This window comes from Rattus norvegicus, chromosome 16 (genome assembly GCF_021556685.1).
Source record: "Rattus norvegicus strain SHRSP/BbbUtx chromosome 16, alternate assembly SHRSP_T2T, whole genome shotgun sequence".
In the NCBI taxonomy this organism is placed as follows: domain Eukaryota; kingdom Metazoa; phylum Chordata; class Mammalia; order Rodentia; family Muridae; genus Rattus; species Rattus norvegicus.
Genome location: NC_141549.1, coordinates 250,274 through 275,948, shown reverse-complemented (window position 1 = coordinate 275,948; position 25,675 = coordinate 250,274). Strand labels below are relative to the sequence as shown.

General features: G+C 44.1%; 1 protein-coding gene across 9 annotated transcripts in view; it reads right to left on the bottom strand.

Annotated features, from left to right (window-relative positions):
* The window catches only part of LOC134482310 (uncharacterized), a 445,899-nt gene that overhangs the window by 397,890 nt on the left and 22,334 nt on the right, over positions 1-25,675 (bottom strand). Inside the window, exon 4 of one of the 9 annotated variants that reach the window (XR_015639601.1) lies at positions 318-418. The exons of the other annotated variants lie outside the window; for them this stretch is intronic. The gene's annotated coding sequence lies outside the window, so the exon portion shown is untranslated. The remainder of the gene's footprint in view (positions 1-317; positions 419-25,675) is intronic. 9 annotated transcript variants of the gene reach the window in all.

Below are 25,675 nucleotides of genomic sequence, written 5' to 3'. Positions count from 1 at the left end.
AAAGATGCAGGGCCTCTGACATAGCCGTCACACCCACTCTCTGTTGGCCTGCTGGCTGTGGCTGGTTTGTTTCCAAGCTTGGCAAGGCAGGCAATCCTACATCCCTGACAGGTATACAAGGGGATATGGAAAAGCCCCGTGGCTTACATATAACCCTCCAGTGTTATTACAGCTAGCTCTGAGATTTTATCCCAGCCCCACCTCCCAGGATAAAAGCTTCCCCAGGACACAGCAAGAGCAGGCAGGTACAGGCCTCCAGCCAAGTCACACAGCCAGCATCATGTCGCAAGGACAGTCCTAACGGCCCTCCTCCTCACCTTGAGTTCTTTGGGAATTCTCCCCCTCCTAAATTCAGCCCTGGACTGCTGATCTCAAGCCGGCTGGCCTATCCGTCCTGGTGTAGGTCTCAATTTGCAGCCTGTAAAGAAAGGCTCATGTGAGCACCGCAATGGCTGAGGAGTACTCTGGAGCCATGTACTGCTGCTGTTGCTAAGAAACAGACCCTCTAAATTCAATTTACAAAAAAAGATAGAGTGAGCCAGAGAGAGCGAATGAGGGGGATGCTGGAACATCTGGTTATCTTCCCTGACTGTCTCCGGTGACCGTGAAAATGAGATAAGGGCGGTCTAAGATGAATGTGCTGGCGTCAGATCCATTCCTGCCCTTCCTCTGGGCAAGCATTTCAGATCTGCAGTGGGCATGATGGGCACAGAGGAGGAAGCATCTTCTTTTGAGAAAACTAGTGGATGAAAACACTCTTGTCCCCAGTGTCCGGAAGAAGGAACTCAGACCCAAAGCAGTGAGCTCAGACCCTTCTATTTGACACCCCCGCTACTCCCACTATTGAAACAAGCCACATCACATATTTGTATAATATTTTCTAGCTTACTTGAGATTTTCACGGTACATTAACTCTTTGGGAGTTGATATTATTTTCTACGGCTCATAGGTGAGGAGAGTGGGGTGCTGGTTAAGGTTGCAGAGTATTTACCATCTGTGGAGAAGCAAGTCCTAACCCTGCGCTGCCGATAGAGGGCGCTGCCACTCACTTCCCATAGTACTTCTGTCAGCCAGGTGAGTTAGATACTGATCCTCCGCAAAATGAATCCAGTCAAGTTTGGGAAATGCTGTATTAATACTGAATAATTTTCCTTGTGCCACAACTGAATGAACACCCCCCCCAAAAAAAAAACAAAAACAAAAACGTATGGCGAAGACTGAATCCCAGTATAATGGCATTTAAAGGTAAGGTCTATGGGAAATGACTAGGTCATGAATGTGGAGTCTTCTCTGTAGGATTAACACCTTGTTAAGGAGAAATAGGAAAGTCATTGCTCCCATTCTCTCTACTCTCTTCCTGTGAGGTCACAGCCAGGAGCTGGCCATCTGCAAACCAAGAAGAGGAATCCCGCCAGAACCAACCCAACAGGCTGGCATCCTGAGCTCAGCTTTCCAACCTCTAGGAGTTATACAATAGGAGGAGCTGGGGTTTAAGCCTCCCAGGCAACAACAAAGCTAACCAAATCTGCCATTACAAGATCTATCAAAGCCTTCAACTTTGGTGCCATTGCAGGAATCCTCCAGAACAGAGAGATTGATCTCTCTGAAACAAGCTGATGCAAGGGTCAGTGGACCCAAAGGATGGTCCCCACGAGAGCACTAGGAGATGAAGATGATAGACAGGGCAGAGAGAGCTGCCAATCAAGCTGTCTCAGCAGGCACCCGGAGCTTAATCCCCCACTTCAGGGACTGATATACTGGAATGTAGCCTACAGGTGACATCCACATCCTAACCTCAGAGGAAGAGACCTGTACTGTGTACACACCACACCCACAGGTACTGTGTTAAGACTGCTTGTGTGGTGTGCTACTAACCATCCTGCTTTTTATCCCAGCACTTGGAATGAATCTTGGCATAAATAATCTACGGTAGCCCGTGAGCTACCAATGGTCAGGCATGAGAGACCATAAGTGGCTCTGACAGCAACTGCTATATGGGAACAGAGCTGCAGCTTCCAAGGCTTTGGAGGACTCCAAGGACTCATGCTTCACTGAAGTGTTTGTGGAATATTGGTGTTAAAGGCTCCCCAGGGGCTGGAAAATTCTAGATGTCTAAAACCATAACTTGTAATGAACAAAGGGTCACTTTGCTTAGTGCCTCCCAAAGCTGACCAGATGAGTCCTTCTGACCTATCTCCAGAGCCCTCTTTCCCATCTCTACAACCCTATCTCTAGGACTGGTCTGATCTAGAGATCTCACAGCCTGACCTCACACCCAAATATATAGCACACTATATAGCACACCCAGATATAAATAGCAGATATATAGTCTGTTTCCCAGCTTGGCAACTTCTGTGGAGCCCTGATATTAGCTGAGAAGAGGAAAATACCCCACCCCTACAATGCTTCCTCTACTCACCCCTCTCCTTTTGGTACCCATTAAGACCCTCAGCTCTATTCCTGAAACTCAATACTAATTCCAAGGAAGCAGAGGGGGCAAGATAGACTCCAGGGGTCAAATTGCTCCTCTGCTACCCACTACCTGTGTGGGCCTGAGCACCTCTCTGAGCCTCAGATTTCTATAGAGTAGAGTTATAGTGATTCTTTCCTTGCAGGACTATTATTAGAATGCGTTAATTATTATTAGGATGTGATACTCAGTGCTTGGGGATAAGTTCTCCATAATGCCACCATCGGTGTTAACAACATGACAGGCGCCCATGTTTACTGAGCCCTAACTGGCATGCGTCAGGCACTGTACTAAATATTTACTTGCATTAACTCAATAAATCCCAGCTATCTACCAAGTACCAGCCTACCTAGGTGGTTATTTTCATTTTTTAAGGTACACAAGGCACATCCAAAGTCACTACCTGCTTAAGCAGCTCCTTTTCAGCCTGAGGAAAGGCTGCCTGATTACACCTCAGGCCAGGAGATACAGGACTTAATGCTGCTCCAAGGTCTTCCATGGCCAGTCATTTTCCTTTCTACATTGCAGAATCAAGTCCTCTTTGGTTCCTAAGAAATAACACTTTTTCTATTCTAGGTGAAAATTCCTTCTACCTTCTTTGCTATCAAAACCCAACCTTTTCCATTAGACCCCTTTGTCCAGGAAATCTCCTGCAACCTTGCCCATGCTAAACTTCAAAGAAGCCCTCCCCTCCTCTATTGCTGGTATCTGCAAGTGACACAGGAAGCTTGCGACCGCTGGGCACCTCCCTGTAGATAGATTTCTTCTCGCATCTGGATCTTAGGAGCAGGTATCACTGCTCTGTGAAGGCAGAGCATTTTCTCAGACCCCAGGCCAAGTTGTGTTCCTCATAGATACTCAATAAAGAGTGGAGCGTCCTAGTATTGAAAGGAAATTGTGAAATCTCCAGCTTCTTTCCCAACCCCTTCTCTGAACTTTACAAAGATGAAGCAGGGGCAAGATGAAAAGAGAGGGGCCTGCTGTTAAAATCACCCAGATGTTAAGAAAGGAACCAAACTCAAGCCCACAATTCCTAGCTCCCAGGAAAGTGATCCGGCATTGAGGCCCTAGAAGGCTACCTCCAGTGTGGTGTATGATACTACATTAATGCTTAGTAATTCTAGCAAGAGGTTCTCATACTGGTGCCTGCCCACTTAAAGACTGAGTTTGCTCTCTGTCATTACCACCTCTACCACTGCCACCACCACACAACCATGCTGGCTCCTCCTCTTCCCCTGGGACTAGCCAACCTAATGTCTATAGGCTTCTATCCTGCCTCTGAGACACTAGGATGTCAGCTTTAGTCTCCATTCTCTACTCCCAAAGGAAAGGCCAAGATACCTGAAGAAGCACCTCAATCCAGTGGCCTCTCCAGCTGGGCTTTCAGGCCCAGACAGGTAGGTGAATGCTTGGATACATCTGGCCTTTTATTCTCCACAGAGGAGTGTGAGTCTGGGCCTCACCTTAAGTAAGGAGCAGCAACTGAGTGTGACAGGCTGCCAGAGGCTCACTTCTCAGCTCAGTGTGATAACTCCTGAAGAGGCTGCGTGAGGGCCAAATAGGCCAATAAAACATATTTAGGATTCACCCAAATTCAAACTGTACTTATCTAATAACACACAAGTGACTCTCCTCCCAAGAAAGGAGGAAGGGAAGTAGGGAAGATATGGGAGAAAGCAGGAAGGAAGGAATCTAGTCTTAACTTATTACATTTTTATAATATAAATCACTTCTTTACAGTCTCTCAATGAAGATAGCTAGGCATAAAAATACCTCGAAAACATGCCAGGAGTGAGTGGGAAAAGTGTGTGTGTGTGTGTGTGTGTGTGTGTGTGTGTGTGTGTGTGTGTCTGTCTGTCTGTCTGTCTGTCTGTCGGCTGGCTAACTGACTGCTGGCTGGCTGTTGGCTGTCTTTGGGGTGTGAAGGTGGATGTAGAGAATAAGTGAGGGGAAAAATTGACATCTGCAACTGCCTTGTTTTCACATCTGTGGACAGAAGAGATACATAAAGGATCCTTAGTCACCATTTGCGATGGTTTGGATGAGAAATGGCTCCCATAGGCTCATACTTTGAATCTGGTTCCCAGTTGGTGGAACTATTTAAGAAGGATTAGAAGGTGTGGCCTTGTTGGAAGAGGTATGTCACTAACGTTTCAAAAGTTCAGCTCTGCTCCCAAACCCCGTTGGAGAGAGACCTCACCGCCTGGTCAGGTGGGCACTCCTGAGGCTGCAGAGCGGAGGAGACCACCAACACTGCCCACCCCTGCCCACATCCCTGGCCCAAGAGGCAACTGTATAAGGCCTCTGGGTTCCCGTAGGGGAGGGCCCAGGAGCGGCAGGACCCCTGCGCCTGAGACACCGCCGGAACCTGAAGGAAACAGACCGGATAAACAGTTCTCTGCACCCAAATCCCGTGGGAGGGAGAGCTGAACCTTCAGAGAGGCAGACACGCCTGGGAAACCAGAAGAGACTGCACTCTGTGCACATCCAGACGCCAGAGGAAAACACCAAACGCCATCTGGAACCCTGGTGCACGGAGGCTCCCGGAAAGAGCGGCGCAGATCTTCCCGGTTGCTGCCACCTCGGAGAGGACTTAGGCAGTACCCCACGAGCAAACTTGAGTCTTGAACCACAGGTAGGACCAACTTTTCCCCTGCAAGAAACCTGCCTGGTGAACTCAAGACACAGGCCCACAGGAACAGCTGAAGACCTGTAGAGAGGAAAAACTACACACCCGAAAGCAGAACACTCTGTCCCCATAACTGGCTGAAAGAAAACAGGAAAACAGGTCTACAGCACTCCTGACACACAGGCTTATAGGACAGTCTAGCCACTGTCAGAAATAGCAGAACAAAGTAACACTAGAGATAATCTGATGGCGAGAGGCAAGCGCAGGAACCCAAGCAACAGAAACCAAGACTACATGGCATCATCGGAGCCCAATTCTCCCACCAAAGCAAACACGGAATATCCAAACACACCAGAAAAGCAAGATCTAGTTTCAAAATCATATTTGATCATGATGCTGGAGGACTTCAAGAAAGACATAAAGAACTCCCTTAGAGAACAAGTAGAAGCCTACAGAGAGGAATCGCAAAAATCCCTGAAAGAATTCCAGGAAAACACAATCAAACAGTTGAAGGAATTAAAAATGGAAATAGAAGCAATCAAGAAAGAACACATGGAAACAACCCTGGACATAGAAAATCAAAAGAAAAGACAAGGAGCTGTAGATACAAGCTTCACCAACAGAATACAAGAGATGGAAGAGAGAATCTCGGGAGCAGAAGATTCCATAGAAATCATTGACTCAACTGTCAAAGATAATGTAAAGCGGAAAAAGCTACTGGTCCAAAACATACAGGAAATCCAGGACTCAATGAGAAGATCAAACCTAAGGATAATAGATATAGAAGAGAGTGAAGACTCCCAGCTCAAAGGACCAGTAAATATCTTCAACAAAATCATAGAAGAAAACTTCCCTAACCTAAAAAAAGAGATACCCATAGGCATACAAGAAGCCTACAGAACTCCAAATAGATTGGACCAGAAAAGAAACACCTCCCGTCACATAATGGTCAAAACACCAAACGCACAAAATAAAGAAAGAATATTAAAAGCAGTAAGGGAAAAAGGTCAAGTAACATATAAAGGCAGACCTATCAGAATCACACCAGACTTCTCGCCAGAAACTATGAAGGCCAGAAGATCCTGGACAGATGTCATACAGACCCTAAGAGAACACAAATGCCAGCCCAGGTTACTGTATCCTGCAAAACTCTCAATTAACATAGATGGAGAAACCAAGATATTCCATGACAAAACCAAATTTACACAATATCTTTCTACAAATCCAGCACTACAAAGGATAATAAATGGTAAAGCCCAACATAAGGAGGCAAGCTGTACCCTAGAAGAAGCAAGAAACTAATCATCTTGGCAACAAAACAAAGAGAAGAAAAGCACACAAACATAACCTCACATCCAAATATGAATATAACAGGAAGCAATAATCACTATTCCTTAATATCTCTCAACATCAATGGCCTCAACTCCCCAATAAAAAGACATAGATTAACAAACTGGATATGCAATGAGGACCCTGCATTCTGCTGCCTACAGGAAACACACCTCAGAGACAAAGACAGACACTACCTCAGAGTGAAAGGCTGGAAAACAACTTTCCAAGCAAATGGTCAGAAGAAGCAAGCTGGAGTAGCCATTCTAATATCAAATAAAATCAATTTTCAATTAAAAGTCATCAAAAAAGATAAGGAAGGACACTTCATATTCATCAAAGGAAAAATCCACCAAGATGAACTCTCAATCCTCATCTTCGGTTGGTTTATATACAAGTGTGCAATTTCTAGGCTTGAAAGTAAAATGATGCTATCTGGTGCTGGATAGAGGAGCCTTATTTTTTATTATGGCAGCTTGCTATTTTTGTAACATGGTGATTTGGTTGAACACAATAAAGTACAGTAGTAACTATCTCCCCTTCTTCCTGGATGAGTGAGGAGGTGATTAAATGTTGATGTCAGCATCCTTGAGCATATTCAGATGAGCTTCTGCTTCTGTTGAAAAGGATGCTGTGTTTCATTGTGGTCCGAAGCTTTGAAGCACTACTTGGCATCTCCTTCCTTGGAGGTCTCACTGTTTAAACATAACAGATTTGATAGCTTGTTGGTAAGGTGAGGTCCAGCTTGTCTCCACTAGGTCATCTTCATGTGAATCCGGTGGTTATACGGTTTTGTTCTAGGGTTATTTCATTTTTTTAATAACGGTTTTAGCTGACATTCATGGAGAGAATGAATCCTTAGAACTGTGCCACTATTGAAAGGAAATCCTGTCTAGAGTATGTTTCTTTACAAAGCTGTGTCACACCATCCTTTGGGCCCTCTGCTGGAAAAGTAGAATCAAGTCTCAAATAATGCCTTTTAAATTGTATCCTCTAGTATTATAGATGTAGGACAGTACTGTATCATACCTCTGTGGATGTAAAATAGCTTGTACCTGCTTTATGATACGTAGTAGTGACCGTGCTTTATCAGAGCTGTTTTTAATGATGTTGCTCAGAATGTTTTCTTTCCAGATGATGATTGAGAAGCTAATTTAAAAAAAAATGGTGCCAGGTACCACAAGAGTAACAGAACTGTGCTGTTTTCTCGGGTTTTGTTTTTTTACCTTTTTTTTTTTTTTAATGGAGTGTGCTGGATGTCTCTACAGTTTTGTTCAGATGACTGCAGAACCTGGAAAAGCTGTTGCTGCTGTTGATGCATAACACACTGCTCTTATTGGTCTTTTTATATAAATATAAAAAGACCAATATAATTTGAATTTTTTGAAACTTTAGCTGTGCTGTCAACTTTGGAAAAAAGTATCCCCGTTTACTGTGTTGAGTTGGCACTGTACAGAAATTAACAGCCATATTGGTCTAGAAATGTTGAACTTGTTTTTTCCATTTGTACAGGGGTAACACACTGTATTAAATATGTAAGGTCTTATCTACGTGGGTTTGATTACAAAAACTAATAAAGTATTCTCTAAATTTAAAAAAAAAAAAGAAGTTCATGCTACTCCTAATCAACTCTCTCTTTCTCTGCCTTCAACTTTCATATCAGGATGTGAGCTCCTGCTGCCATGCTCCCCGCCATGATGTTCATGGACTCTAACCCTCTGGAACGGTGACCCTCAAATCAAAGGTTTTGTTTTACAAGTTGCCTTGGTCATATGTTAGAACATGGTCTAAACATGGAGTCATGTGAGGGGAATTCTGAGTACTTGTGAAAAACTCCAAGAAAATGAGATGAGAGTCTTGTGACCCGTTTCTTCAAAAACACAGACTTGTTCTTGGATTGTGTTCTCGTGTCCCTCCCAAGTCTAGCAGATAGGAGAGTTTACTTTAGATTATTCATTACATCAGGCTATTGTTATCTATTTACATGCATCTATGGAAAAAAAGGTTTTGTCATCTGTGGCTTGCCTGCCATGTGCAGCTTGCCCTTGTGATTAGACACTTTACCAGTGTGTGGCTCTTCTTATCCCTCAGAGTATAGAAATTGGTGGATGCTCTGAATAAAGTTGGTTATTTTCTGAAGCACATTTAACATGATGGCATTTAAATTTAAAATAAAATGTACTGGGCTAAAAGAAAGAAACAAAAGAAAAGAAAAGAAAAAAAAAAGAAAGTTGACTACTGCATGAGACTTTAGTCAGCCTAACTTTTAGGCTTCTTTCTCCCAGGCCTCACCACTTTTAGAGCACTAAACCAATCATGTTTGCTTTATCAAAGCAAGAGAAAATTAACTCTCTATTCAACTGAACCTCCTCTTTAAAAATCAGAGCAGAGATACCTACGACCACTTAGGAAATTTTGAGAATTATTTTTCACTTTTGCTTTCAACATAGGAAAGGTGTTGGCAGGGGTGGAGTGTCAATCACAGAATATTTGCTGCCATTCAGGAATCCCTAGACTCCCCTTCGTGACCTGGACCTCCTCATTGAGCACAGCCTGGGCCATCAGAGCCTTCCCAGTATCCAGTCCTGCACTGTCAAACCCATCTTCCACTTCCCAGGTATCAGAGTCCTGATTTGCTGTGGTATGGTGATGTACCCAACCTGAGGAAGTGGGCTGTAACAACATTGATCAGTCAGGTCAATCTTAGCTCTCGTAGTGCCTACTTCCCTTGCAGCTAGGAGAGGTCCAGATGAGGACCTACTCAAAAAGATCCAAGCAAAAGCCTCCTGAAAATAATTTTGACCACTTATTTGGCTCTACAAATACCAGAAACTCATGGAATTAACACTTCATTTCTCTTCTTCCTGTATGGGATTTGAAATTTATATCAAGAGCCCCAGCAGCCACTGAATGACGATGATGAGAAGGCAAGAAGAACATCAGAGACCACAACTTCCACAATATGCAGTAACTGAACCTACTACCTACAACCACTCATCTCATACATACTTGGGGATTTGGGAAGGAGTGGTATGGATATGACTGTACATGTGGATGTATATATAAATATGTGTGTGTGTGTGTGTGTGTGTGTGTGTGTGTGTGTGTGTGCACGTGAAAGCCCAGGTCAGTGGTGGGTGCTGTTCCTCAGAAACATCCTACTCTGGGTATATATGATATATGCATGTTGTACATGTTCACATATATGTGCATGTGGAAGCTAGAGGTCCATATTAGATGTTTTCTTCAATCCTTATATTTTTTAAAGCAAGGACTCATGCTGAACCTGGAACACATCAATTTGGCTAGGCTGGCTAGCCACCATACTCTAGAAATTCTCCTGCTTCCACTTCCCCAGTGAAGGGATTCATGCATGCACTGTCCTGCCCAGCTTTTCACACAGTCTTGGGGATCGAATTAAAATCTTCATGTTTATGCAATAAGCACTTTACCAATTGAGCCATCTCACCCACTCCATGTTAGTTTTAAGTTGGGCGGTTGCTTTTGTTTGGTTTTGAGTCAGGACCTTTCACTGGCTTTACTATTTTAGCTGGGCTGAATGCCTAATGTCCACCCTGGACCTGCCTGTCTCTACCTCCACAGCTAGGATTACAAGCATGTGACACCACTTCTGGCTTTCATTAAAATGTGGATTCCAGGGATAAAACTGAGGTCTTCATGCTTCCATAGCAAATACTTGAACAACTAAGTCATTTCCCAGATCCATCCTCAAACACATTATTCCATGAGAAAACGTAAGCCAGCAGTAGTCAACACATCTACCTCCATCTCATGCATCCGAATAGTGACCAAACTCCGGAGACACCACCTGCTAGCATATCTCCCTTGGAGCACTGCTCAGCAGTCTTCCTTGCAGACACTAATGGAGTCTTTCTCAAACTGTATAAAGCAGTGGCTTCCATAACTTCATAAGAGGACAAACTTCAAGGCTCTTGATGATGTCAGTGTTCAGATGACCATCTTCCTTTATGCTTCTTCTCCATCATCCCCACCCATGCATGTCCATGCACGCATGTATGTGTGCAGGCACACACACATGCACACATGCACAGTCCCACACCCCAATCATACATACTCACATCTTCACATCATGCCCCATAACCCAGACACAAGAGGCTATAGTCTCCATGGCTTTGTTAAGTTCACTTTATTTAAATACTTCCCAACACAAAAATTGGTGACTTCTGAGCTATCAAGGATGAATAAGTTTTCTGATAGGAAGGTTTCTCCCTTCAGGGCTCCAATTAGCAAATTAACTCTTGTCACTACTGAAGCATCAGCAAAGTTCTCTCAATGTCCGTGTACACATCTACATGGGAGCTTCTGGCAGGAGGCATCTGATGTCTGCCACCCTTCTAACCTCAGCACCCAGCACACGCCCAGTTCAGGATCACTGGCTTATCTGCTGTTCCCACTAGAATGGAAATGGATTCTACCAGAATAGTATTGTAAAGAGAAAAGGAGCACTAAAGACTTCCAACTCCGTATCTGTTATTTTCTGGTGGATTTGGGCTCTGCTCTTTTTACATGCTGAGTGTACAGGTCACTGTTACCCTGTCCATACAGGCACACACAAACCACAAACACTCGTCCTGTGAGGACAATAACAACACAAGTGAATCAGTTTGTTTCCAAGCTGTGAATCACATCTGCGTGAGGGAAGCTAGCACCTGAGCAAACAGAATGCCTCCCACATGTCAGGATGGGTGCACAATCTCCAACCATCTCCTCAGACCTCACAGAGACAAAGTTGGCATTTCAGGCAAAAATCACATGGGGCTTTTCTGTTCAGAGCCCATGAGAGGAGTGTGAGGAAAGAACGGAGGAGATGTTTAGGCAAACCAGGAGAGAAGGAAGAGGTACAAGGTACAGAACAGGCTTTGTGCACATAGGGCAAATCCTGAGTGACATTTAACTTTCTCTCTCCCTTATCTGCTGCTGTAACAGATTGACAAACTATTGCACTAATATTAATTAACATTAATATATAGCAATATACTATATAAATATTAAGAAATAGTCCCTGGCCAGGTGTGGCAGCATGTGCCTTTAATCGTAGAATCTGGAACCAGAGGCAGGTAGATCTCAGTAAATTTAAGGCCAGCCTCTATAGTGAGTCCAGTACAGACATTGCTACATAGAGAGACCATGTCTCAAACAAACAAAAATAAAAAAGAAAGGAAGGAAGGAAGGAAGGAAGGAAGGAAGGAAGGAAGAAAAAAAGAAAGAAAGAAAGAAAGTAAGAAAGAAAGAAGGAAGGAAGGAAAGAAAGAAAGAAAGAAAAGAAGAAAGAAAGAAAGAAAGAAAGAAAGAAAGAAAGAAAGAAAGAAAGAAAGAAAGAAAGAAAGAAAGAAAGAAAGAAAAGGAGTAAGAGAGGGAGAGAGGAAAGAAGGAAAGAAAAGAAAAATACCTATTTCTTAGGTTTGGGGACTGGGTTTATTTGGCATATGTTTGTATGTGTTGTATACACATGCATGAACATATATGTCCATGAGTGCATGTTCAAGACCACAGTCTCTTGAGACAGGGTCTCTCACTGAGCCTGGAGCTCACCAACTTTTTCAGTCAGGTTGTCTGAGCAGTGAGCTCCTGCTTCCATGCTCCTGGGCACCACAATTACAGGTATGTATGGCCATACCCGGCTTTTATGGGGGTGCTTGGATCAAAACTGAGGTCCTCATGCCTGTGTAGCTACTGTCTACCCACTGAGCCATCACTTCTGTCCCAGTGTTTCTGAGCTTTAAACAAAGGCAAATATTATTTAGAGTCTGGAGCATATTAGGAAAGTGACAGAATAGATGATAAATCCCATGGCTTGGACCATGGCTTGAGGGAATTGGACTTTATTCAACATGAAACCATCAAGAATCTCCAGAGTCCGGGAGCAGGCACAGGGTGTGGAAGCCAGAGTCAGGGAGTTGGCTGTTTCTGTGAGCAGCCAGCAATTTCCCCTGCAGACGGAGCTTCCTTTCAGCCAGTATTCTAGCTGTGCTTCCAAGCAGGCATCAGCAGGGCCTCACATCCCTTAGCTTCTCACACAGAATAGACCCTCTCACATTTCCCTGCAGGTATGGTGCTTAAGGGTTATTCAGGTGGGAACAAAGCACAGGCTTTCTCCAGCACGACATAGGGCTGGTAGGAATGGGCCAAGCATAGCTCAGTCTGATGCCAGCCTGCTGTGCACCTGAGTAAGCCTGGCCCCACCCTGGTGTGTAGTGATCACCTAGAATGGTAGTTTAGAGTAGGAAGTGCAGTTTAGATGTTTCCATCTGCTATAAGGAACAGATTCATCTCTATCCACCCTGAGGGCTTGCAGACAATCCAGAAGTCAAACCTCCCCAGCTTACCCACTTTGGTGATGCTATTAGAACTAATTGATAAATACATATTTTTCTGAACAAAATAAAGATTTTGTCTCCCCTGCAGGAAACTGCACTCTTCTTACTTCAAAATTGCTGGAACTTGAGAGCCATATTGTTTAACAAGCTGATGGGAATCCAAAGGGAAATGAATCCCGAGATATGCAAAATACATGACATCTTCCCACACAGAAACAAAACAAAACAAGAAGCCACAGCAGCCCACATGAGCCTCACAGGCCCACTCTCCAGAGCACAGAAGCCTCCTCGCCCTTGGCAGCCAGGCCAGGCACACCCCCTATCCTCACCATCTGGCATTTTTGTCTGCAAAGCACAAGCTTGCTATCCTGGGCTGCCTGCCACCCTGACGACAGAGCCCTGACAACAGAGCCGAGGCATAGGAGATGACAGCACGCTCACCTCCCTGCTGTGGTCCCAGACACACACATGCACACACATGAGCACACACAGGTGCACGTGCACACACGCACAAGACAGAACAAAACTTTAGAGCCCCCACCTACTCTCTGGCCTTGCCAAGGTGGGTGCAGGCCAGGCCTGCCCAGCTTGTCAGCTCTTCCCTAACACCATCTTTTCCACACACCAGCCAAGGAGGGCAGATGTCAGGGGGAAGTGAGGGAGGGAGAAAACAGCTTAGGGATGCCAGCAGGACTGGAGGGAGGAAGCAGAGCCCTAGGGAGTGCATCAGGCAGGTGGCAGAGGGGGACTCATTTGCTGGGCCATCTGTTGGGAGCAAAGAGAAGACCCCTAACTCCACAGCCCAGGCCCTCCCCTGCACAGACACTCACACACATGCAGCCCCAAACACAGATGCTGATGCCAACACAAGAACCTAGGAATATGGCTGAACAGACATACAAGTATCTACAAATAAACATCCACACCTGTATATACCAGTACACACATACTCAGAGTCTCCCTATGCAGGTGCTGCCATCAACATATAAAATCACATACGCACACACATCTACTCACACATATTTGTGACCATAATACCATGTGAACCTACATACATACATGCTGGTAGTTATACCAGATGAAGACATCTATTCTCATGTATACATGTAATGCTACAAGTGACAGACACATATACACACAAACACATCCATTCATACATCATATAAGTGCCTACACAGGAATACTGAAATCCCCAGTCACATATGTTAATACCTAGTTGCCCATTGATACCCATAGGCCTGGTCCCATCTCTTCTCCTGTGACACTGACCTACAGGACCTTAGGTAACGTGGTACACTGTCTGCATACAACCTACTCACTCCATATCCTCCTGGAGACTTCATATCACCTCTGGATGACTGATACCTCATACAGTGCAGCAGTGTGTGAACAATGGTCATGCTGCATCATATAAGGGATCATGAAACAAAGAGAGGTGAGCATGTGGTAGGGCAATATCTTTTTCAACTCTATTCAATCCAAGGATGACTCCACCCACGCATGCAGAAGTCACAAACCTGGAAGAATAACTATTGTCTTACTCATGTCCCAATTAACCCACGCAAGTTCATGTCTCTCCCGGCCTGGTCTCTTATTACCCCCATACAATGCCGTCTGTCCCATAGATGTCTCTGGTCCAGATGTTCCCAGTCCGTGACCACACCCTGGAATCTCTTTGGTACCCTTCATTAATACTAACCCCAGAATCCTGCTCCAGAGTTTCTGATTCATCTAATTGAGCTAGAAGTTTGGAAGGATTTAGAATCTCTTAAGTTGTACAACTGACCTAGCAATTCATCCCCATTCCAAAATCCATAACCTAATGGGACTTAAAATTGTTCAAGCCTAGAGCGGGAGAGATGGCTTAGCAGTTCAGAGCACTCGCGGCTCTTGCAAAGGATCGGGCAGAGGTTCTCAGAGTCCACATGTGGCTCACAACTACATGTAACTCCAGTTTCAGGACACCTGAGATCTCCTCAGGCATTTTATACATGTGATGCACTTATACACATGCAGGCAAAACATTCAAACACATAAAATAAAAATCAAAAAATGTGTTTTAAAAATTATGTAAAATAGGCATGATATTATACACTTATAAGTGGATATTAGCCATAAAGTACAGGATACCCATGCTACAATCTGCAGATCCAAAGAAGCTAAATAACAAGGAAGGCCCAAGGGAGGATGCTTGAATCTCATTTAGAAAGGAAAATAAAATAGTCATCGGAGGCAGACAAAGGGAGGAAACTGAGTGGGACAGAGGATAGGGAAGGGAACAGGGTGGGGATCGGGATCAGGGGTGGGGAGAGAGGGTCAGGAGAATGAAGGTGTCAGTTGGCAGAAGGGGCATCTCTAGGATATTCCAGAGACCTAAGATGGGGGAGACTCCAGGAAGTCCATGAGGGTAACTCTAGCTGAGACCCCTAGCAGTGGGAGACATGAAGCCTGAAGTAACCGCCTCCTATAGCCAGGCATGACTCCCAGGGGATGGATAAGAACACCAACCCACCCATAAAACATTTGACACAAAATATGTCTCACCTACAAGAAGTGCAGGGACAAAGATAGAACAGAGACTGGTGGAATGACCAACCAATGACTGCCCCAACTTGAGACCAATCCCACGGGCAAGCACCAATCTCAGACACTATTAATGACACTCTGTTACACTTGCAGACAGGAGTCTAACATAACTGTCCTCTGAGAGGCTCCACCCAGCAGCCAATAGAAAGAGATTCAGAGACTCACACTCAAACATTAGATAGAGCTCCAGGAGTCTTGTGGAAGAATTGAGGGAAGGACTGACAGACCTGAAAGGGATAGAAACTAACAAAGTCAACTGGCTTGAACCTTTGTTCAAGACTATACCAGAGACTATACCAACAACCAAAGAGCATACATGGGCTGGACCTAGGACCCCCACACATGTGTAGTAGATATGTAGCTTGGTCTTCATGTAGGTCCCCCAACAACTGGAGCAGGGGCTGTCCCTAAATCTGTTGCCTGACTGTGGATCCCCCAACTGGGCTACCTTGTCTGACTTCAGTGGGAGAGAATGGGAGAGAAAGCAGTAACTTGATGTACCAAGGTGATTTGATACCCAGGGCAGGCCTCCAGGGGAGAAGGGGAAGGGGAGACGGAGAAAGTGACCGTGTGAAGGCAGGGATGAGGGGACTGGGAGAGGGACTGCAAATGGAATGTAAAGTTATTTAATTAATTAATTAATTAATTAACAAAAAATAGTATGAATTCTGAAAAAATTACTTAAGCTCGACGGTCTCTTTTTTAATCCTTACTTAACTTGGAAAAGTGAGAGCACCAACTATGTATAATTATTCTGAAGCAAAGCTTGGATGAGTCTTCTAAGACACACAGCAACAGGCCCTCAGCAACAGAACATGTCACCATCCTCTCTACCACTGACCTACTGCCATAGTACACCCCTGAAATGCACTTAGTCCAAGAGCTTCATAATGAAATCTCTGTGACTCAGACACATGCTGAGGCCCACTCAGTCAATCCCCACATGGTCAGTCAATCTCCATCTAGCCTCTATCCCATCTACAGGGGCCCCACCATCCAGAGTCAGAGGAATTTGAGATAGCCTGCTGCCTATTTAGTTTCTTCTGTTATTTCTTGTGCAAATACCAAAGACTCTCTATATGCCCTAAATCGCCCAGTCTAGAGAAAGCTTCTGCCATAAATGTTTATCATTCTAACCTACCAGAAGCATCTAGTCCCCATTTTGATGAGGAAGCAGAAGGCAGGAAAGTTGAAGACTTGCAGGAAGTCACATACTCAGCCTGCAGTGGCTGCCTCTGCCCCCATTTCCAATGCCTTCTCCACTATCAACATATCAAGCTCCAAGTCATCTGCCTCTGTCCTCTGGTCCCCTTCATTCTGTACCATCCACGTGACTCCAGGCTGCCATTCTTATCACAAGAAGAAGGGTTAGCTGAGACAGAGACTCAGGGGGTATCAGTGTAATACCAGAGAAGTGACTGGTCACCGGTCTGCCTTAATGATGCTAAAAATAGGGGTTGGGGAGGACAGCATGTGCAGCATGCAGTGTGACTAAACTGCTCAAAGCAGAACCTGTGACAAAAACCAGAGGGGAAACAGATTAGCCTTTCCAGTTAACTGCTTAGCGTGAGACACGGCTGGGCTCTACAGTGGATAATGATGGCGAAGATCATGGTCTGGGCAGCTGGGAGCACATTGAGTGTTAGCATTGCTCCCACACATCACTACCACTGTGATCTTAGTTCCTTGCCCTCTCTGACCTAAGACAGGGAGAGTATAGTATAGGGAGATTATAGATCTGATGACACAGATGTTTTCTGATATATGTACTTTCAGTGTGATCACCTAGAATGGACAAGTGCTAAGATAGATCTTAGTAAAGCTTGCCTGTCTTAATCTTGTCAACAGCAATCCGTATTCCAGACGAATGTTCTAGATTATTGTAAAATTCTATTTGGAATGAATAGAGATGGGAGTCATTGGCCAGGTATTGTTGATACCAAAAGGTGGGACTGCATTATGGGATGCTTCTAGATGTAGCTGTAAAGGAGGCAACCTCTCCTCCAAGGAGCTCAGATTCTCTTAGAGAAGACAGAAAATTCTTGAAGTAAATACCATGTAAAGAAGAGGAAAAAATAACCCAAGCCCTTTAGCAAGTAAGGAGCCTGAGAGTCTGAGAAGCAAAATGATTTCAAAAGAACACACAGTTAGACAGGATGGGGCAAGAATGGGCTCCTGGGTAGGCATCAGTCCTTCCCTAGACATTAGGAGCAAATTGGGAGGGGGGTCCTCCAGCTGCCGTCTGATCCTCTCAAACCAATTCAGAGTTGGTAAAAATAAAAAGACCTGAAGAGTAAAGAACAAAGACAAAATAGGGCATTTTAACTGTAAACACAGCAAAAATATACAAAACACCCAGAATCACTCCTTTCAATAGATAAACACTCTGTCTGACTTGTAATATCCGAGTCAATAGGGGATGTGACATTTTCCTAGAGTGGAGTAGTGACTATGGAGAAAAATGTTGATTTTTGCCACCCACCCCATGACTGTTTTGTAAATTGTAAAGGAAATCCTTTTCTTTGGAAAGAACGATTCTAAGTTTCATTTGGATAAAGTTAAGCAAGAGGGTATGGAACAGAAAAGAACGAAGCAGATGGCTATGAACTCTGCTATCCATCTACAAAATTAAACCAGCAGTGTCAGGCAAGAACAGACAGGTCAACAAAGCAGAGGATGTAACATTACAGACTCGGGTGCACGGGAGAACTGAGGATCAGGTGCAGACTGGGCAGCAAGATGGGTGACTCAATATACAGAGCTGAGAAACCAGACACTTGAGGGAGAAGCCTGTTGGAGACTTACCTCATAGCACTGTAGCAAAAGTCTACAAAAAGAGGAAGATGTCACTTTATACTCATCTCTGCTCTTTCTGAACACAAGGTGGAGGAAGACACAATAGAAAATAAGCCCAAACTGTGCACCGATTTGAAACTTGTAAAAGTCAAAACCCATGTCCAAACAATGGTTGAAGTTGGATGAATGTGTGTGACCCCAGGATGAGAAGTCATATGCTAGTCTGTTTCTGTGTGCTTAAAAATGCCCATAATGAAAAGTAAACATTTTCTGAGTGTCATCGTTAGAGTTGCTATTGCTATGGTGAAACACCATGACCAAGTTGGGGAAGAAAAGTCTATTGGCTTATACTTCCACATCACTGTTCATCATTGGAGGAAGTCAGAATAGGCCATGGAGAGGTGCTGCTTGCTGACTTGCTCCTAATGGTTTATACAGCCTGTTTTCTTATAGAACCCAGGACCACCAGTCCAGGAACTGCACTACCCACAGTAAGTTGGGCCCTCCTCCATCAATCACTAATTAAGACAACGCCTTACAGGCCTGCCTACAACCCCTTCTTATGAAGGCATTTTCTTAACTGAGGTCCCCTCCTCTCAGAATACTTGAACTTGTGTCAAGTTAACATAAAACAATCCAGCACAATTGACCCTTTGTCAACTTGACAAACAGGTCACTGTTAACACTGCTAATTTTCCTTTCTCATTCATCCTCAAGATCTCACATTAAAAAAATACGGGGAGGGATTAAAAAATATATATATATATATAAATAACTTTTAAAATCCCATAGTCTTTGCAAATTCAAACACATTAAAAGTTCAGGCTCTTTAAAATAATTTTTTAAAAAAATCCAGTCTTTTTCATTCAAAGCCTCTCAACTCTGGGCTCCTGTAAAATCAAAAATGAATTAAATACTTTATTACTTCAAGAGGGAAGAACCACAACACAATCAAAAACAAAACCTCAAAAGTACTCAACATCCAATGTCTGGGAGTCACTGAAGATCTGGGCTCTTCCAAGGGGCTTGGGTCACTTCTGTGGCTCTGCCCTTTACCACACACAGCTCATCTTCTAGGTTCCCCCTGGCTTCACTACATAGCTACTGTCATCATGGGCGGTTATTCCATTGTACTAGCATCACCAAACTGCTGGGGTCTTCTGCTGCAGCTGGGCTGCACTTTCACCAATAGCTTCTCATGGGCTCTCCTCATGGTGCCAAGTTTCAATTTCTCTGTATAACCCAACTCTGGACTTTCAACTGCCACAGAGGCTACACCTTCACTAAATACCTCATGGTGCCAAACCTCAGCTGCTTTTCATGGTCCCATCATACCTTCAAAACCAGCATCACTAGGGTTAATCTTAGACTACCAAGGCTAGCTGCCGGCTCAAGGTATAATCTTGACCACCTCTAGAATACAGCTCCTGTGTGCTGACTCTCAGGAAACACTTCCCAAAAGATTTCACCTCAGTCTCTTCTTAGTCATCACTAACTTCTCAACTCCAGCCGAGCAACAATGAGTCTTGTCAATCACAGCTGATTCTTTAGCCCAACTGACCAGAACTACAGAATATTCATTCAAAATAGCACATGGCCCTGGTAGAGTCTTTAAACTTCCCTCTGAAAATTCACAAGCCAAGCCTCCGCCTTCTGCATTGCCCTCAACATTCTTACCTTCCAAACTTGTCAATATCAGTTCACCAAGCAATGAACACTCAACGGCTTTTCTTGCCTCACAAAGTTCCAAAGTCCTTCCACAATCCCCACCCCCAAAACAACATGGTAAGATCTATCACAGCAATACCCACAATCCTAGCACCAGTTTGTCTTAGTTAGGGTTTCTGTTGCTGCAAGGAAACACCATGAGCAAATAACAAGTTGAAGAGGAAAAGGTATATTTCACTCACAGTTTCATGTAACAATTCATCATCAAAAGCCATAAGGGCAGGAACTCAAACAGCCCAGGAACCTGGCAGCAGGAGCTGATGCAGCAGCCATGAAAGAGTACCACTTCTTAGCTTGCTGCTAATGTCTTGTTCAACTTGTTTCTTATACAATTCAGGACCATCAGTCCAGGGTTGGTACCACCCATAATGGGCTCCCCCATCATCATTAAGAAGATGCCTTACAGTCCTGCCTACAACCTGATCTTATAGAGGCATTTTTTTTTAATTGCGGTTTTCTCCTCTCTGATTATTTTAGCTTGTGTCAAGGTGGCATCATTTTAAAACAGCATAAGCTAGAGGTGGTGGCGCACACCTGTAACCCCAACACTTGGGAAGCAGAGACCTGAGAAAGTCACAGGGGATAGGTGGAGAAATCAAATTTAAAATGCAAACAGCCAGAGGGAAAAATACAACTTCTGCCAACATAGCCCATGAACCCTCATCTTCAAGACATACAGAGCTCCTCTGAAGAGCCATCACTCACTAGACATCAGTTGGTAGGAAATGACTATTTATTAATGATCCTCTCAGCATCCTTTCCCTTCTTGGTATCTCAGGGCCTTTGCTTCCACTCAAGAACCCTCAACAATTGTCTGGAAGCTAACCTATCCCTTCCTATCTATTCTGGAAAATATATCATGTAGCCTGGCTCGCCCACTAAGTGCACCCCATTCCCAATACAGTAATTGATTGAAGAAAGGGCACGTATCCAAGCCAGAACCCATGATAAACATTGGGGCTTCTGGTAGGGTGGTCATCCTCTTAGACTCATCCTCTCCTGCAGGACTTCTGCATAGCCACTGGGAGAACCCTGGTCGGAGGTAGGAAGAAAGTCCTGGGGATGAAACCAACAATACTGAGGCAGAACCAGAAGAATTAAGGAGAAAGCAAGAACAGTATGAGCTCTGAATAAATGCCACTTAAAGTTGGTCTCTGTTATTTGCACTGGACCAAGAACACTTATCTTTTCTCTCCTGCTGCTGTTTTTTTTTTCCCAAAAGCATCTACATTACTCATTTTAGTATGGGTTTTTGTTACTATGATAAACTATCATGGTCAAAGCAACTTGAGGAGCAAAGAGTTTATTTCAGTTTACAACTCTCAGGTCACACTTCATTGATAAGGGAAGTCTGGGTAGTAACTAAAGCAGAGGCCGTGGAAGAATGCTGCCTACTGGCTTGCTCTCCATGGCTCACTCAATCTGCTTTCTTATACCATCTGGGACCAGTTGTCTAGGTGTAGCACCACCCACAGAGGACTGGACCTCCCACATGAATCATTAATCAAGTTATTATCTCACAGACTTGCCCCCAGGACAATTTTATACAAAGACATTTTCTCAATTAAGAAGTCCTCTTCCTAGATATGTCTATGTTTGTGTCAAGTTGAAAAAAACAAAACAGCACAGCAATAGAAGTGAAGTCCTAGTGGATAAAGTCTCCATGCTACCTGCTCAGAAGTGGGCAAAGGATGGCTTTTGCACATGCCCATAAGTGAGTAAGGAAAATTCAGGGGGTCTGGGGACAGGCATGCTCTCTCCTGAGACTGAAAGGTTCTCATCATGCTCTGACTTCTGCTTTCATTTCCTCTACACTCCTCACAGCCCCATCTCCCCACATATACATAGAGTGAAGAAATCTGCTTCAATACCACTTGGACCCTTAGAATTATCCCAACATGATGGGATTCCCTCAGTAGTAGAATGTGTTCTGCACAGGCAAATGGTCATACTTGGGCTAAGGAGTCTTGAGTAACTTTGGAAGAGACCTACCATCCATCATATGAAGTGTCTTTCTCCTGCCTTAGATTGAAACAGGTCAGGGAGTTTACTGGCGACATGCCATTCCAGTGGAAGAGTAGCATACCTAGTGGGTGTCTTAGATACTATTCTATTGTTATAAAGATACTCCATAACCAAGGCAATTCTTATTTTAAAAAAACACTTAATTGGGGGCTTGCTTATAGTTTCAGGTTTGTCTGTGATCATTGCACCAGGAATCAGAGAGATATGGTGCTAGAAAGGAAGCTGAGAGCTTTACATCCTGATCTGAAGGCAACAGGTCAGGGCGTGGGGGAATGGGCCTGGCATGGGTGTTTGAAACCTTGCCACCCACCTCCAGTGGCACACCTTCTCCATCAAGACAATGCCTTCTAATCCTTCCCAAATAGTTCCACTAACTGGAGACCAAACACTCAAACATATAGACCTGTTCTTACTCAAATCACCACAGTGGGTGAGACAAGTAGGCGAACCTCAACAGCCATCAAGGTATCCCCTTCCATTGTGCCTTCTCTGTCCCCACAGAGGGTGTCATATCTTGGTGACAGACAATGCTATCAAAAACCTGCCAGTGGCCTCCTGTGTAGACCATGATGAGAAGCTCATTGTAGGTGAAATCTCAGCTTTATGACAGTGGCATTGGCACATTGAAGACTCAGATTCTCCCCTGTCATAGAGAGGCTTAATGATCTGAGCCAAGGCTTGTTTTGAGGGGCTAGGATAGTCAATGCTATACCTGTGAGCCCCAAATTCCTGGACTTTGTCCCCAAACAAATCTAGCCAAATTTGCTTCAAAGCATCCAACTTTTCAAAGACAGCTCTTCTTCATAATCACATTTGTCTGTTTCTAAATTATTTCTTGAGACTGGGGGTAGACTTCAGAAGTAGAGACCTTGCCTAGAATAATCTGGGCCCTAAGTTCAACCTAAAACTACAAAAGAGAAACAAACAACAACAAACATAAATTACTTCCTTGTTTCAGGGTGGGGTTTTCAGGTTTTTTTTGCATTTGTTCTAATTATGTGTGGATAAGATTTGATCACAGCAATGGGAGAGTAAATCTTGCAAATGCAGATTAAATTGTCTGATATTAAGATGGCCATCCTTCTGCTTGAGTGGGCCTCAGTGGGAGAGAATATGCCTAGTCATGCTGGGACTGGATGTCCTAGGGCAGGGTGGTATCCAAGAGGGGCTTCTCCTTCCTCTTAAACTCTCTATCCTACTCAAGAGCTAGAATGTCACCAGTCATTTGTATGCACCTACCCTCTCCTCATGCATGCCCTATATAAAGGCATCAAATTCTAAATTTTGTGTATATCATTTCTTTAGGTTTTTCGCAGTTTTAATATGAATAAGTTAGAATCACTACATGTGGTTTTCTGCTTATTTCAGTCAATATTGTTTCTAATATGTTTCAGGCACATGTTTTGAAAGGCTAAGGCTGATTTATTTGTACTGTTCCTTTACAAATGTCACGAATGTATATAATATACTTTGGTCATTTTCTGTCCCCTTTGCCCCATCTCCCCACCCTCACTCCTGTTAAACTCTTTTTACCCATCAAGTCTTTCTCTTATCTACATTTTTATTGTGTTATTTTGTCTGGGACCCCTGGGTTTAATTAGGGTTGCCTGCGTGAGTATTGTTTCATTTTAATTGCTATGCACAGCTTTGTGAGTGAGTGATGGTGGGCTGTGTGGCATCCTCAGCATGTTGTAATCTCACCTGTACATCTCCCAGTGGTGCTCATACACCATACACAAGGGACTCTCAGGTTACCACATAAAGCAATGCTATTGCTAGGTCTGTGGATATTCAAAGCTTGATTTCTCAAAATGAACCTTTTGGTGTCTCCATATTGTCTCTTAAAAATATGTAGCTCCCTGTATATTACTTCCCTTTTCCATGCCTCAAACATTAGCAGCGTAAATAGTGACTCCCTGCCCTTGTTTGTGGTCCCACCATGTGACCCAATAGGTCAGGTGACCACAAAGACAAGTAACAATATCTAAGCAGAAACCCCTTTAGGAGAACCCCCCAATTTCTACCTGTATTCCTTTTCCTGTCTGCTGTAAGAACAGCGTGCCCTAAGCAGGAATTATTTTACTGAGCTGAGTCCTAGGGAGCAGAGGCACCACCAACAAACATGAGAGCAGGCACGAGCAAAGAAGGAATCTGCAGGTGCAGCAGCAGCCACTGAGATTGGGAGATATTTGTTACTGAAACACAATAAAATAGCCATATCAAGACAGTTAACAGAGATTTATTGAGTATCTTCAACTTACCTGACATCAAACTAGTTTTAAGAGTGGCCATGGCTTAAACAGGGTTTATGGCTTTGAGGCACTAACACTCTAGCCAATCAGCTGGTCCCAAAGACTGGGGAGATTTTCTAGTATAGGCTCCAGAGACAAACTTGTTTCTTAGGACCTTGTCTGCCAGGAGTAAAACAGTTGATAAAGGAACGAGGCATTTTATTGATTCTGCTAAATAAAAGCTACAGAAATGAAGCTTGAAGCAGGGTCTCTTGGCCTTGTTTTTCCCCCTGTTTATCTCCACTCTCTGACAGCACTGCTCCTATGGGACAAAGCAACCACCAAGCACTCCAAAGATCTGTAGCCTCCAACTCCTATTAAAGTCTTGATTGAGCCTGACTCTTAGAGTCATCCTGCATCACAGAGAGATAGTATAAAATGGAGGACCTGGCCCTGGGTCATGCATCATGATGGAGTCACTCCATATAAACACAGTGTGGCTGAGCAGAGGGTACCCCCAGAACAGTCAGAGCACTCTGCCCAAAAGGGGAAGCAGGTGCTGAGCAGACATGCCACAAACTGCATCAGCACCCTCAGGTCCCTAACCACTGAACCCCAGAGCTGGCTCTGCCAAACCTCACACTCAGGGGGCATCACATCGCTGGCTGGCATCAGCCAGGGATAGTGTTTACACCATGGAAATGGGAAAGTACTTCAAACCAGGGTTGTTAAGTATTGCAGAGAATCAATTGGCACAAATTTACCAGCAGAACATGATGCAACTGGCTAACGCTCCACCATCCCCTTGTGTGACTCTGCCACTTAGACATGTCCCTGACCTCCAGCAAACTTCATCTTTTGCAGCTGTAAAGTGGGAAAATTGGTCTCTTGCCTACCAAAGTTATATTCCATCTCTGCCAGTTGGAGAATTTTCAAAGGTGTGTTTATGTATGTATGTAGATAGACATCCATGCGTGCACATTTGACTCTAAATTTCTCTCTGCATCAGAAATCATAAGTACAGGCACCTGGTTCAAACTCCAAAGTGATTCTGAGAGCTGTCCCTCCCCTCTCTTGGTCTATTAAATCATTTTCCCTCCAAAGGTACACATGTTGTGGCATAAGGAACAAACTGTTGACAGATGGTGGAGAAACTTCACAGGCCCATAATTGAGACTTATTTTCATACATTTGTGCCAGTTTGAAATCTAATTGCCAATAAAACAATACTGTAATACTGCCACATCTAATACCTCCAACCACTCACTGAAGTTACACTTGAATCCACTAGTAAACTCTAATCTCCCAGAGAAAAATATTCCACGCTCTCTATCGGAAAAGCAGCGCTATAAATCCACATACAGTGGTTCATTTTCAAATGAGAACCTCCTTTCCTTGGTCCCCAAAGAGCTCTTACTCAGCTAATGTTAGTGCCTGTCTGAGAGCAGTACATAGTCTTTGTTTACTTGACAGAAGCACAGATGTGGCTGGGTGAGCCTGTGGTGGGCTCTTTTGCAGAGAA